The following is an 11,749-nucleotide window of genomic DNA, read 5'->3' on the forward strand; positions in this document are numbered from 1 at the left end:
TACTCCCCAAACAGCACTTCTAAGAACCTTTTGCGTAAGATCAAGTGTAGTAGCGTTCTTATAAGTTTAGGATATGGCGGGTGAGGGGAATGTAAACAGATGCGCAAGAAGCGCTGAAATAATATCGGTAAATGATAAAAGTTTGCCAGTATATTTTGTGGATTACACAGCAGGGTGGCGACAAAGTTAACAAGTTTGATGTGGAATGGCCTGTAATAGCTCTTGGGCGGTGTGCCTTTTATCGCCTAGGCTCAGCAGTTTGAGCACCGCCTGCTGTCGCTTAGGGACGGCACTGCTGCTGTGCCTAGAGCTACCGACTGATGGCGCCATGGCCACGGATGGTAATTCGGAGGAGGAGGAGGTGGAGAAGGGGTGGGAGGAGGAGGAGGTATAGTAGGCCTTTGAGACCTGGACCGAGGTAGGCCCCGCAATCCTCTGCGTCGGCAGTATATGACCAGCCCCAGGGTCAGACTCGGTCCCAGCCTGCACCAAGTTAAGTGTAGTAGCGTTCTTATAAGTTTGGGATATGGCGGGTGAGGGGAATGTAAACAGATGCACAAGAAGCGCTGAAATAATATCCGTAAATGGTAAAAGTTTGCCAGTATATTTTGTGGATAACACAGCAGGGTGGCGACAAAGTTAACAACCCAAATTTCTGCCTGACACACCTCGTTTGATAAGGGGACGATGTATGGAGGCAGCTATATGGACGACTTTTGGAGGTAGCAATGGAGACAACGTGTGGAGGCTGCTATGGAGACAATTTAATTTGGATAGTGCCTGTATGTGGCAGTCCAAAAACGTTTTCAAACCAGAGGAGCAGGTAGGTGGCCCTCCAGAAAAATGGAATAGATTGAGTGCCTGTATGTGGCAGTCCAAAAAAGTTTTCAAACCAGAGGAGCAGGTAGGTGGCCCTCCAGAAAAATGAAATAGATTGAGTGCCTGTATGTGGCAGTCCAAAAAAGTTTTCAAACCAGAGGAGCAGGTAGGTGGCCCTCCAGAAAAATTGAATAGATTGAGTGCCTGTATGTGGCACTCCCAAAAATTGTTTAAAACAGAGGACCGGGTAGGTGGCCCTCCAGAAAAATTAAATGCATAAAGTACTATAGCTAGAGCCAGTGGGCCCTGTCAAAAAATAGCCAGTTTCCTCTGCTTTAGTGTACAAAGAGGAGGAGAAGGAGGAAAATGAGGAGGAGGAGGAGTGCATAAATTATTCAGGTTGAGCTTCCTTCACCTGGTGGAGATTGGAAATTATGAGAAATCCAGGCTTTATTCATCTTAATAAGCGTCAGCCTGTCAGCGCTGTCAGTCGACAGGCGTGTACGCTTATCGGTGATGATGCCACCAGCTGCACTGAAAACCCGCTCTGACAAGACGCTAGCGGCAGGGCAGGCAAGAACCTCCAAGGCGTAGAGCGCCAGTTCGTGCCACATGTCCAGCTTTGAAACCCAGTAGTTGTAGGGAGCTGTGTGATCATTTAGGACGATGGTATGGTCAGCTACGTACTCCCTCACCTTCTTTCTGTAAAGATCAGCCCTACTCTGCCGAGACTGGGGACAGGTGACAGTGTCTTGCTGGGGTGACATAAAGCTGGCAAAAGCCTTGTAAAGCGTACCCTTGCCAGTGCTGGACAAGCTGCCTGCTCGCCTACTCTCCCTCGCTACTTGTCCCGCAGAACTACGCACTCTGCCGCTAGCGCTGTCAGAAGGGAAATAGTGTTTCAGCTTGTGCACCAGGGCCTGCTGGTATTCATGCATTCTCACACTCCTTTCCTCTCCAGGGATGAGAGTGGAAAGATTTTGCTTGTACCGTGGGTCCAGGAGAGTGAATACCCAGTAATCGGTGCTGGAATAAATTCTTTGAACGCGAGGGTCACGGGATAGGCAGCCTAGCATGAAATCTGCCATATGCGCCAGAGTACCAACGCGTAAGAATTCACTCCCCTCACTGGCCTGACTGTCCATTTCCTCCTCCTCCAACTCCTCTTCTTCTGCCCATACACGCTGAACAGTGAAGGACTCAACAATGGTCCCCTCTTGTGTCTCGCCAACATTCTCCTCCTCTTCCTCCTCATCCTCCTCCACCTCCACCTCCTCCGATATGCGCTGAGAAACAGACCTAAGGGTGCTTTGGCTATCAACAAGGGAATCTTCTTCCCCTGTCTCTTGTGACGAGCGCAAAGCTTCCAACTTCATGCTGATCAGAGAGTTTTTCAACAGGCCAAGCAGCGGGAAGGGGAGGCTGATGATGGCGGCATCGCCACTGACCATCTGTGTTGACTCCTCGAAGTTACTCAGCACCTGACAGATATCAGACATCCACGTCCACTCCTCATTGTAGACTTGAGGAAGCTGACTGACCTGACTACCAGTTCTGGTGGAAGTTGACATCTGGCAGTCTACAATCGCTCTGCGCTGCTGGTAAACTCTGAATAACATGGTTAATGTTGAATTCCACCTCGTGGGCACGTCGCACAACAGTCGGTGAGCGGGCAGTTGGAGGCGGCGCTGCGCTGCCCTGAGAGTGGCAGCATCTGTGCTGGACTTCCTGAAATGCGAACAGATGCGGCGCACCTTCGTGAGCAAATCAGACAGATTGGGGTATGTCTTGAGGAAACGCTGAACTATCAGATTTAACACATGGGCCAGGCATGGCACATGTGTCAGTCTGCCGAGTTGCAGAGCCGCCACCAGGTTACGGCCGTTGTCACACACAACCATGCCTGGCTTCAGGTTCAGCGGTGCCAGCCACAGATCAGTCTGCGCCGTGATGCCCTGTAATAGTTCTTGGGCGGTGTGCCTTTTATCGCCTAGGCTCAGCAGTTTGAGCACCGCCTGCTGTCGCTTAGCGACGGCACTGCTGCTGTGCCTAGAGCTAGCGACTGATGGCGCCATGCCCACGGATGGTAGTTCGGAGGAGGAGGTGGAGGAGGGGTGGGAGGAGGAGGAGGCATAGTAGGCCTGAAAGACCTGGACCGAGGTAGGCCCCGCAATCCTCGGCGTCGGCAGTATATGACCAGCCGCAGGGTCAGACTCGGTCCCAGCCTCCACCAAGTTAACCCAATGTGCCGTCAGCGATATATAGTGGCCCTGCCCGGCAGCACTCGTCCACGTGTCCGTGGTCAGGTGGACCTTGTAAGAAACGGCGTTGGTCAGGGCACGGATGATGTTGTCTGACACGTGCTGGTGCAGGGCTGGGACGGCACATCGGGAAAAGTAGTGGCGGCTGGGGACCGAATACTGAGGGGCGGCCGCCGCCATGAGGTTGCGAAAGGCCTCGGTCTCTACTAGCCTATAGGGCAGCATCTCCAGGCTAAGCAATCTGGAGATGTGGACATTAAGGGCTTGGGCGTGCGGGTGGGTTGCACTATATTTGCGTTTCCGCTCCAGCGTCTGGGGTATGGAGAGCTGAACGCTGGTGGATGCTGTGGAGGATCGTGGAGGCGACGATGGGGTTTTTGTGCCAGGGTCCTGGGCAGGGGGCTGACTATCAGCTGACACAGGGGAAGGAGCAGTGGTGTGCACGGCCGGAGGTGAACGGGCTTGGTACCACTGAGTGGGGTGTTTAGCATTCATATGCCTGCGCATACTGGTGGTAGTTAAGCTAGTAGTGGTGGAACCCCTGCTGATCCTGGTTTGGCAAAGGTTGCACACCACAGTCCGTCGGTCATCCGGTGTTTCCTTAAAGAACCTCCAGACTTCCGAAAATCTAGCCCTCGCCGCGGGAGCCCTCGACACGTGAGCTTCACTACGTGACACATTTGGCGCTGATGCACCTGCTCTGGCCCTGCCTCTCCGTCTGGCCCCACCACTGCCTCTTCCAACCTGTTCTGGTCGAGGACTCTCCTCCGTCTCAGAAGCACTGTGTTCACCCGGCCTCTCAACCCAGCTTGGGTCTGTCACCTCATCATCCTCCGATCCCTCAGTCTGCTCCCCCCTCGGACTTCCTGCCCTGACAACAACTTCACCACTGTCTGACAACCGTGTCTCCTCATCGTCGGACACCTCTTTAAACACTTCTTCCACTACGTCAAGAAGGTCATCATCACCCACAGACTGCGACTGGTGGAAAACCTGGGCATCGGAAAATTGCTCAGCAGCAACCGGACAAGTGGTTTGTGACTGTGGGAAGGGTCCAGAAAACAGTTCCTCAGAGTATGTCGGTTCAAATGCCAAATTTTCATGGGAGGGGGCAGACTGGGGGGGAGGAGGCTGAGGTGCAGGAGCTGGAGGAGTGCCGATTTCGGTGACATGGGTGGACTGCGTGGAAGACTGACTGGTGGACAAATTGCTCGAAGCATTGTCGGCAATCCACGACATCACCTGTTCGCACTGTTCTGGCCTCAACAGTGCTCTACCACGAGTCCCAGTAACTTCAGACATGAACCTAGGGAGTGTAGCTCTGCGGCGTTCCCCTGCTCCCTCATCAGCAGGTGGTGTCTCACCCCGCCCAGGACCACGGCCTCTGACCCCTGCAGTAGTTGGACGCCCACGTCCCCGCCCTCGTCCTCTACCCCTAGCCCTCGGGTTAAACATTTTGAAAATGAAAGTTATAACTTTAATTTTTTTTTAACTTTTTTTTGTGTTTTTTTTTTTGTGTGTTTTTTAGTTTTTAAAACCAAACGATGCTATCCTATTGCTATGGCTATTTTCTAGCCAAGTATGAAAGCACACTGCTATGCCAGATGAGATGACGCTGAGTTATGAAAAAATAAACGTAAAATAAAAAGAAACTGGCAGACTGTGCCTAATTGAAATCCAACCCCTAATAAATTTTCCCACTTCGGTCTTTGCGATGGATATGTGCGTCACTAAGCGCTAAACACAGCGGTCGCAAGTCTCACTACAAATTCCTCACAATTTGCTAGTAGATGCACTGCAGCAAGGACAGCCACCAGCAGATCAACCAGAAATAAATTATATATAACGCTATTGTAGGCGTAAGTAAGCCGTTTGGATTCTCCTTTGGCTATTTTCTAGCCAAGTATGAAAGCACACTGATGAGATGACGCTGAGTTATGAAAAAATAAACGTAAAATAAAAAGAAACTGGCAGACTGTGCCTAATTGAAATCCAACCCCTAATAAATTTTCCCACTTCGGTCTTTGCGATGGATATGTGCGTCACTAAGCGCTAAACACAGCGGTCGCAAGTCTCACTACAAATTCCTCACAATTTGCTAGTAGATGCACTGCAGCAAGGACAGCCACCAGCAGATCAACCAGAAATAAAATATATATAACGCTATTGTAGGCGTAAGTAAGCCGTTTGGATTCTCCTTTGGCTATTTTCTAGCCAAGTATGAAAGCACACTGATGAGATGACGCTGAGTTATGAAAAAATAAACGTAAAATAAAAAGAAACTGGCAGACTGTGCCTAATTGAAATCCAACCCCTAATAAATTTTCCCACTTCGGTCTTTGCGATGGATATGTGCGTCACTAAGCGCTAAACACAGCGGTCGCAAGTCTCACTACAAATTCCTCACAATTTGCTAGTAGATGCACTGCAGCAAGGACAGCCACCAGCAGATCAACCAGAAATAAAATATATATAACGCTATTGTAGGCGTAAGTAAGCCGTTTGGATTCTCCTTTGGCTATTTTCTAGCCAAGTATAAAAGCAGACTGATGAGATGACGCTGAGTTATGAAAAAATAAACGTAAAATAAAAAGAAACTGGCAGACTGTGCCTAATTGAAATCCAACCCCTAATAAATTTTCCCACTTCGGTCTTTGCGATGGATATGTGCGTCACTAAGCGCTAAACACAGCGGTCGCAAGTCTCACTACAAATTCCTCACAATTTGCTAGTAGATGCACTGCAGCAAGGACAGCCACCAGCAGATCAACCAGAAATAAAATATATATAACGCTATTGTAGGCGTAAGTAAGCCGTTTGGATTCTCCTTTGGCTATTTTCTAGCCAAGTATGAAAGCACACTGATGAGATGACGCTGAGTTATGAAAAAATAAACGTAAAATAAAAAGAAACTGGCAGACTGTGCCTAATTGAAATCCAACCCCTAATAAATTTTCCCACTTCGGTCTTTGCGATGGATATGTGCGTCACTAAGCGCTAAACACAACGGTCGCAAGTCTCACTACAAATTCCTCACAATTTGGTAGTAGATGCACTGCAGCAAGGACAGCCACCAGCATATCAACCAGAAATAATATATATATAACGCTATTGTAGGCGTAAGTAAGCCGTTTGGATTCTCCTTTGGCTATTTTCTAGCCAAGTATGAAAGCACACTGATGAGATGACGCTGAGTTATGAAAAAATAAACGTAAAATAAAAAGAAACTGGCAGACTGTGCCTAATTGAAATCCAACCCCTAATAAATTTTCCCACTTCGGTCTTTGCGATGGATATGTGCGTCACTAAGCGCTAAACACAGCGGTCGCAAGTCTCACTACAAATTCCTCACAATTTGCTAGTAGATGCACTGCAGCAAGGACAGCCACCAGCAGATCAACCAGAAATAAAATATATATAACGCTATTGTAGGCGTAAGTAAGCCGTTTGGATTCTCCTTTGGCTATTTTCTAGCCAAGTATGAAAGCACACTGATGAGATGACGCTGAGTTATTAAAAAATAAACGTAAAATAAAAAGAAACTGGCAGACTGTGCCTAATTGAAATCCAACCCCTAATAAATTTTCCCACTTCGGTCTTTGCGATGGATATGTGCGTCACTAAGCGCTAAACACAACGGTCGCAAGTCTCACTACAAATTCCTCACAATTTGGTAGTAGATGCACTGCAGCAAGGACAGCCACCAGCAGATCAACCAGAAATAAAATATATATAACGCTATTGTAGGCGTAAGTAAGCCGTTTGGATTCTCCTTTGGCTATTTTCTAGCCAAGTATGAAAGCACACTGATGAGATGACGCTGAGTTATGAAAAAATAAACGTAAAATAAAAAGAAACTGGCAGACTGTGCCTAATTGAAATCCAACCCCTAATAAATTTTCCCACTTCGGTCTTTGCGATGGATATGTGCGTCACTAAGCGCTAAACACAGCGGTCGCAAGTCTCACTACAAATTCCTCACAATTTGCTAGTAGATGCACTGCAGCAAGGACAGCCACCAGCAGATCAACCAGAAATAAAATATATATAACGCTATTGTAGGCGTAAGTAAGCCGTTTGGATTCTCCTTTGGCTATTTTCTAGCCAAGTATGAAAGCACACTGATGAGATGACGCTGAGTTATTAAAAAATAAACGTAAAATAAAAAGAAACTGGCAGACTGTGCCTAATTGAAATCCAACCCCTAATAAATTTTCCCACTTCGGTCTTTGCGATGGATATGTGCGTCACTAAGCGCTAAACACAAAGGTCGCAAGTCTCACTACAAATTCCTCACAATTTGCTAGTAGATGCACTGCAGCAAGGACAGCCACCAGCAGATCAACCAGAAATAAAATATATATAACGCTATTGTAGGCGTAAGTAAGCCGTTTGGATTCTCCTATGGCTATTTTCTAGCCAAGTATGAAAGCACACTGCTATGCCAGATGAGATGACGCTGAGTTATGAAAAAATAAACGTAAAATAAAAAGAAAATGGCAGACTGTGCCTAATCAAAATCAAACCCCTAATAAATTTTCCCACTTTGGTGTTTGAGGTGGATATGTGTGTCACTAAGAGCTAAACACAACGGTAGCAAGTCCCCCTGCAAATTCCTCACAATATGGTACTAGCTGCAAATAAATAAAAAAAAAAGTATAACGTTATTGTAGTCCTAAGAAGGGCTGTTGGGTTCTTGTAGAATCACTCCTGCCTAACAGTAAGCTAATAGAACACCCTAACGCTTTCCCTGACCAGCAGCAGCTCTCTCCCTAGCGGCATCCAGACACAGAATGATCCGAGCAGCGCGGGCAGTGGCTAGTCTATCCCAGGGTCACCTGATCTGGCCAGCCAACCACTGCTATCGACGTGTAAGGGTACCACGTCATGCTGGGTGGAGTGCAGAGTCTCCTGGCTTGTGATTGGCTCTGTTTCTGGCCGCCAAAAAGCAAAACGGCGGGAGCTGCCATTTTCTCGAGCGGGCGAAGTATTCGTCCGAGCAACGAGCAGTTTCGAGTACGCTAATGCTCGAACGAGCATCAAGCTCGGACGAGTATGTTCGCTCATCTCTAGTCTTGAGCATGGTCACCAGCAGCAGGACACTGACTATTATTGCTGTAATGCTAAATTTTAACAGCGCCTCAAAACGTGGTCTTGTCATTACAGCCCTGTACATCGCTATGTCGTATAAAATGACCGGATGCTTGGCTTTTTAATAATAGATAATGGAAGATGGCACTCAATCAAATTTGAATAATAATTGCTTTTTATTTTTGTACAAATCCACAGAATAGCATGACGTTTCGGTCAAAATGACCTTCTTCAGATGCGGATTGTACTTGTAAAAAGTGCTTGTTAGGTAGGAGAAGAGGAGCGGTGTCCGCCGCTCTGGACCTCAGCTGTATGGCAGCCACGTTCTGGTCTCTGAGAGCATACAGCTGAGGTCCAGAGCGGCGGACACCGCTCCTCTCCTCCTACCTAACAAGCACTTTTTACAAGTACAATCCGCATCTGAAGAAGGTCATTTTGACCGAAACGTCATGCTATTCTGTGGATTTGTACAAAAATATCCCTAGCCACTAGCCCTGATCACTAACCCTAATCACTAGCCCCAATTACTGACCCTAATCACTATATATATTCAGCAGCCCTAACCACTAGCCCTAATTGCTTACCGTAATCACTATATATATTCAGTAGCCCTAATCACTAATGGCCCGATGTCAGTGATGATCAGCTGTCTGCGACAACTGTCGTCACAGTCTTGTCACCAAGATGATATAGATTGTCATTTACAGGAAGAACCCGCTGAAGAAGACAATCTATATCGTCTCACGTCTTTAACCTGTTAACATTAGCAATAAAGATTAACAATGTAAAACAAAGGTTCTAACTAAAATAATACATATGAGTTTGATGGTGCGTTTCTCTCAATGGTCCACATTTATTAAAGCACCACTACACCAGTTTTTTGTCTATGTACGTTCCTATCAGTGCAAACTGCTTGCTCAGGTATCTACACAAAATTCTGCACTGAAACAGGCGTTCTAGTGCAGAGTTGGACCATGCGCCATATTTATCATGCAGTGGCCTACAGAAATGTGTTGCATACCCTATGTTAAAGCTGCACCCTGTTTTTGATAAATGTGGAGAAATGCGCTTCATAACACAATAGAAATGCATCATATGACCACAGCCACAAGAGTCTTTATACAGCCCCCCCAAATAGTCTATATACAGTCACCACAGTCAATATACAGCCCCCAACCCCCCCCCGACAGTATACAGCCCCCCCCGACAGTATACAGCCCCCCTCCGTCTATTCTTATGCAGCACCCTCAGTTTAGCTATAGCAGCTCCCTTGTAATCTATAAATAGCCCCACTCACAATTTATATACATCCCGCCAACTATATACAGCCCCCCCACCCCCCCTCATAATTCTATACAATCTGTATGTGGCAATTAGACAGTTATGTTGCTGCCATCTAATGGCCGAAGATTGAAATTACTTGCACTGGCCCCATCCATCCTCCCATACACCCATCCAGTGTGCAGTCATCCTATTTCCATCTCCATGCTTTACATTTAAGACGTTATTTTTAGGGTTGGATTCTTCATCTTTGAAAACCGCCATTCGGAATTCATACTAAAAAGTTCTATTTTGGTCTCATCGGAATACATGACCTACTCCCATGCCTCCTCTGGATCATCCAGATGGCCAGTAGGGCACTGCAAATAAGGGCTTGGACATGTGCTGGCATGAGCAGGGGAACCTTGCAAGCCCTACATGATTTTAATCTTTGACTATGTAGTGTATTACTAATGGTAATCTTTGTTCCCAGCTGGCTTTAGGTCATTGACCAGGTCCTCCAGTGTACTTCAGGGCTGATTTTTTAAAGTCGATTTTAGAAGGAAAAAGGTAATGTATAACAAAATATAAGATTACCACAGTCATAGTGCCTGAATCTATGAGTAAGGCCCCTGCACGCTAATTTATTTTTATGGCCATGTTCTAGCCGTACTGTAATGTTTTAATTGACTTTAATGGTAAATACGGTCACCTGAATGGCACCAGGATGTAGGAGCCATTATACGTCTTATTTTTGGACTGATTTGCAGGTGACCGCTCTTCTCCATATGGAGAGGAGTGGGATAAGGAGAGCTCACGCCCCCTACCTTCTCTTCTCCACACCTGTAGTACCTTGCCTGGTAGAGCTCACTCCCCCTACCTTCTCTACTCCACACATGTAGTACCTTGCCTGGTTGTGCTCACTCCCCCTACCTTCTCTACTCCACACATGTAGTACCTTGCTTGGTTGAGCTCACTCCCCCTACCTTTTTTTCACACATGTAGTATCTTGAATGGTTGAGCTCACTCCCCCTATCATCTCTTCACACATGTAGTACCTTGCCTGGTTGAGCTCACTCCCCCTACCATCTCTTCACACATGTAGTACCTTGCCTGGTTGAGCTCACTCCCTCTACCTTCTCTACTGCACACATGTAGTACCTTGCCTGGTAGAGCTCACTCCCCCTACCTTCTCTACTCCACAACTGTAGTACCTTGCCTGGTAGAGCTCACTCCCCCTACCTTCTCTACTCCACACATGTAGTACCTTGCCTGGTAGAGCTCACTCCCCCTACCATCTCTACTCCACACATGTATTAGCTTGCCTGGTTGAGCTCACTCCCCCTACCTTCTCTACAGCACACATGTAGTACCTTGCCTGGTTCAGCTCACTCCCCCTACCTTCTCTACTCCACACATGTAGTAGCTTGCCTGGTAGAGCTCACTCCCCCTACCTTCTCTACTGCACACATGTAGTACCTTGCCTGGTAGAGCTCACTCCCCCTACCTTCTCTACTGCACACATGTAGTACCTTGCCTGGTAGAGCTCACTGCCCCTACCTTCTCTACTCCACACATGTAGTAGCTTGCCTGATTGAGCTCACTCCCCCTACCTTCTCTACTCCACACCTGTAGTAGCTTGCCTGGTTGTGCTCACTCCCCCTACCTTCTCTACTGCACACTTGTAGTACCTTGCCTGGTTGTGCTCACTCCCCCTACCTTCTCTACTCCACACCTGCAGTACCTTGCCTGGTAGAGCTCACTCCCCCTACCTTCTCTACTCCACACATGTATTAGCTTGCCTGGTAGAGCTCACTCCCCCTACCTTCTCTACTACACACCTGTAGTACCTTGCCTGGTAGAGCTCACTCCCCCTACCTTCTCTACTCCACACATGTATTAGCTTGCCTGGTAGAGCTCACTCCCCCTACCTTCTCTACTCCACACATGTATTAGCTTGCCTGGTAGAGCTCACTCCCCCTACCTTCTCTATTCCACACCTGTAGTACCTTGCCTGGTAGAGCTCACTCCCCCTACCTTCTCTACTCCACACCTGTAGTACCTTTGCCTGGGTGAGCTCACTCCCCCTACCTTCTCTACTGCACACATGTAGTACCTTGCCTGATAGAGCACGTCATGTGCAAGGAGCCTTAGTGCCCCTGGTTTATTATGCTTAATTTTGATGATAGATTTGCACTGATCAATAAGGACTGTGGATCCAGTGCTATGTGCTCTGTGACACGTGAAGCCGCTCACAAGCGGTCACATAAACATGTGCATCACATGGAGGAGGATGACAGCCTCCACTCGCGCCCCTC

At 47.6% G+C, this 11,749-nt stretch overlaps 1 protein-coding gene across 3 annotated transcripts in view; it reads right to left on the reverse strand.

The window, feature by feature from the left end:
• The window catches only part of CIMAP1D (CIMAP1 family member D), a 56,008-nt gene that overhangs the window by 43,523 nt on the left and 736 nt on the right, over positions 1-11,749 (reverse strand). The gene's annotated exons all lie outside the window — the stretch shown is intronic.

Source organism: Engystomops pustulosus, chromosome 1, assembly GCF_040894005.1.
Source record: "Engystomops pustulosus chromosome 1, aEngPut4.maternal, whole genome shotgun sequence".
In the NCBI taxonomy this organism is placed as follows: Eukaryota; Metazoa; Chordata; class Amphibia; order Anura; family Leptodactylidae; genus Engystomops; species Engystomops pustulosus.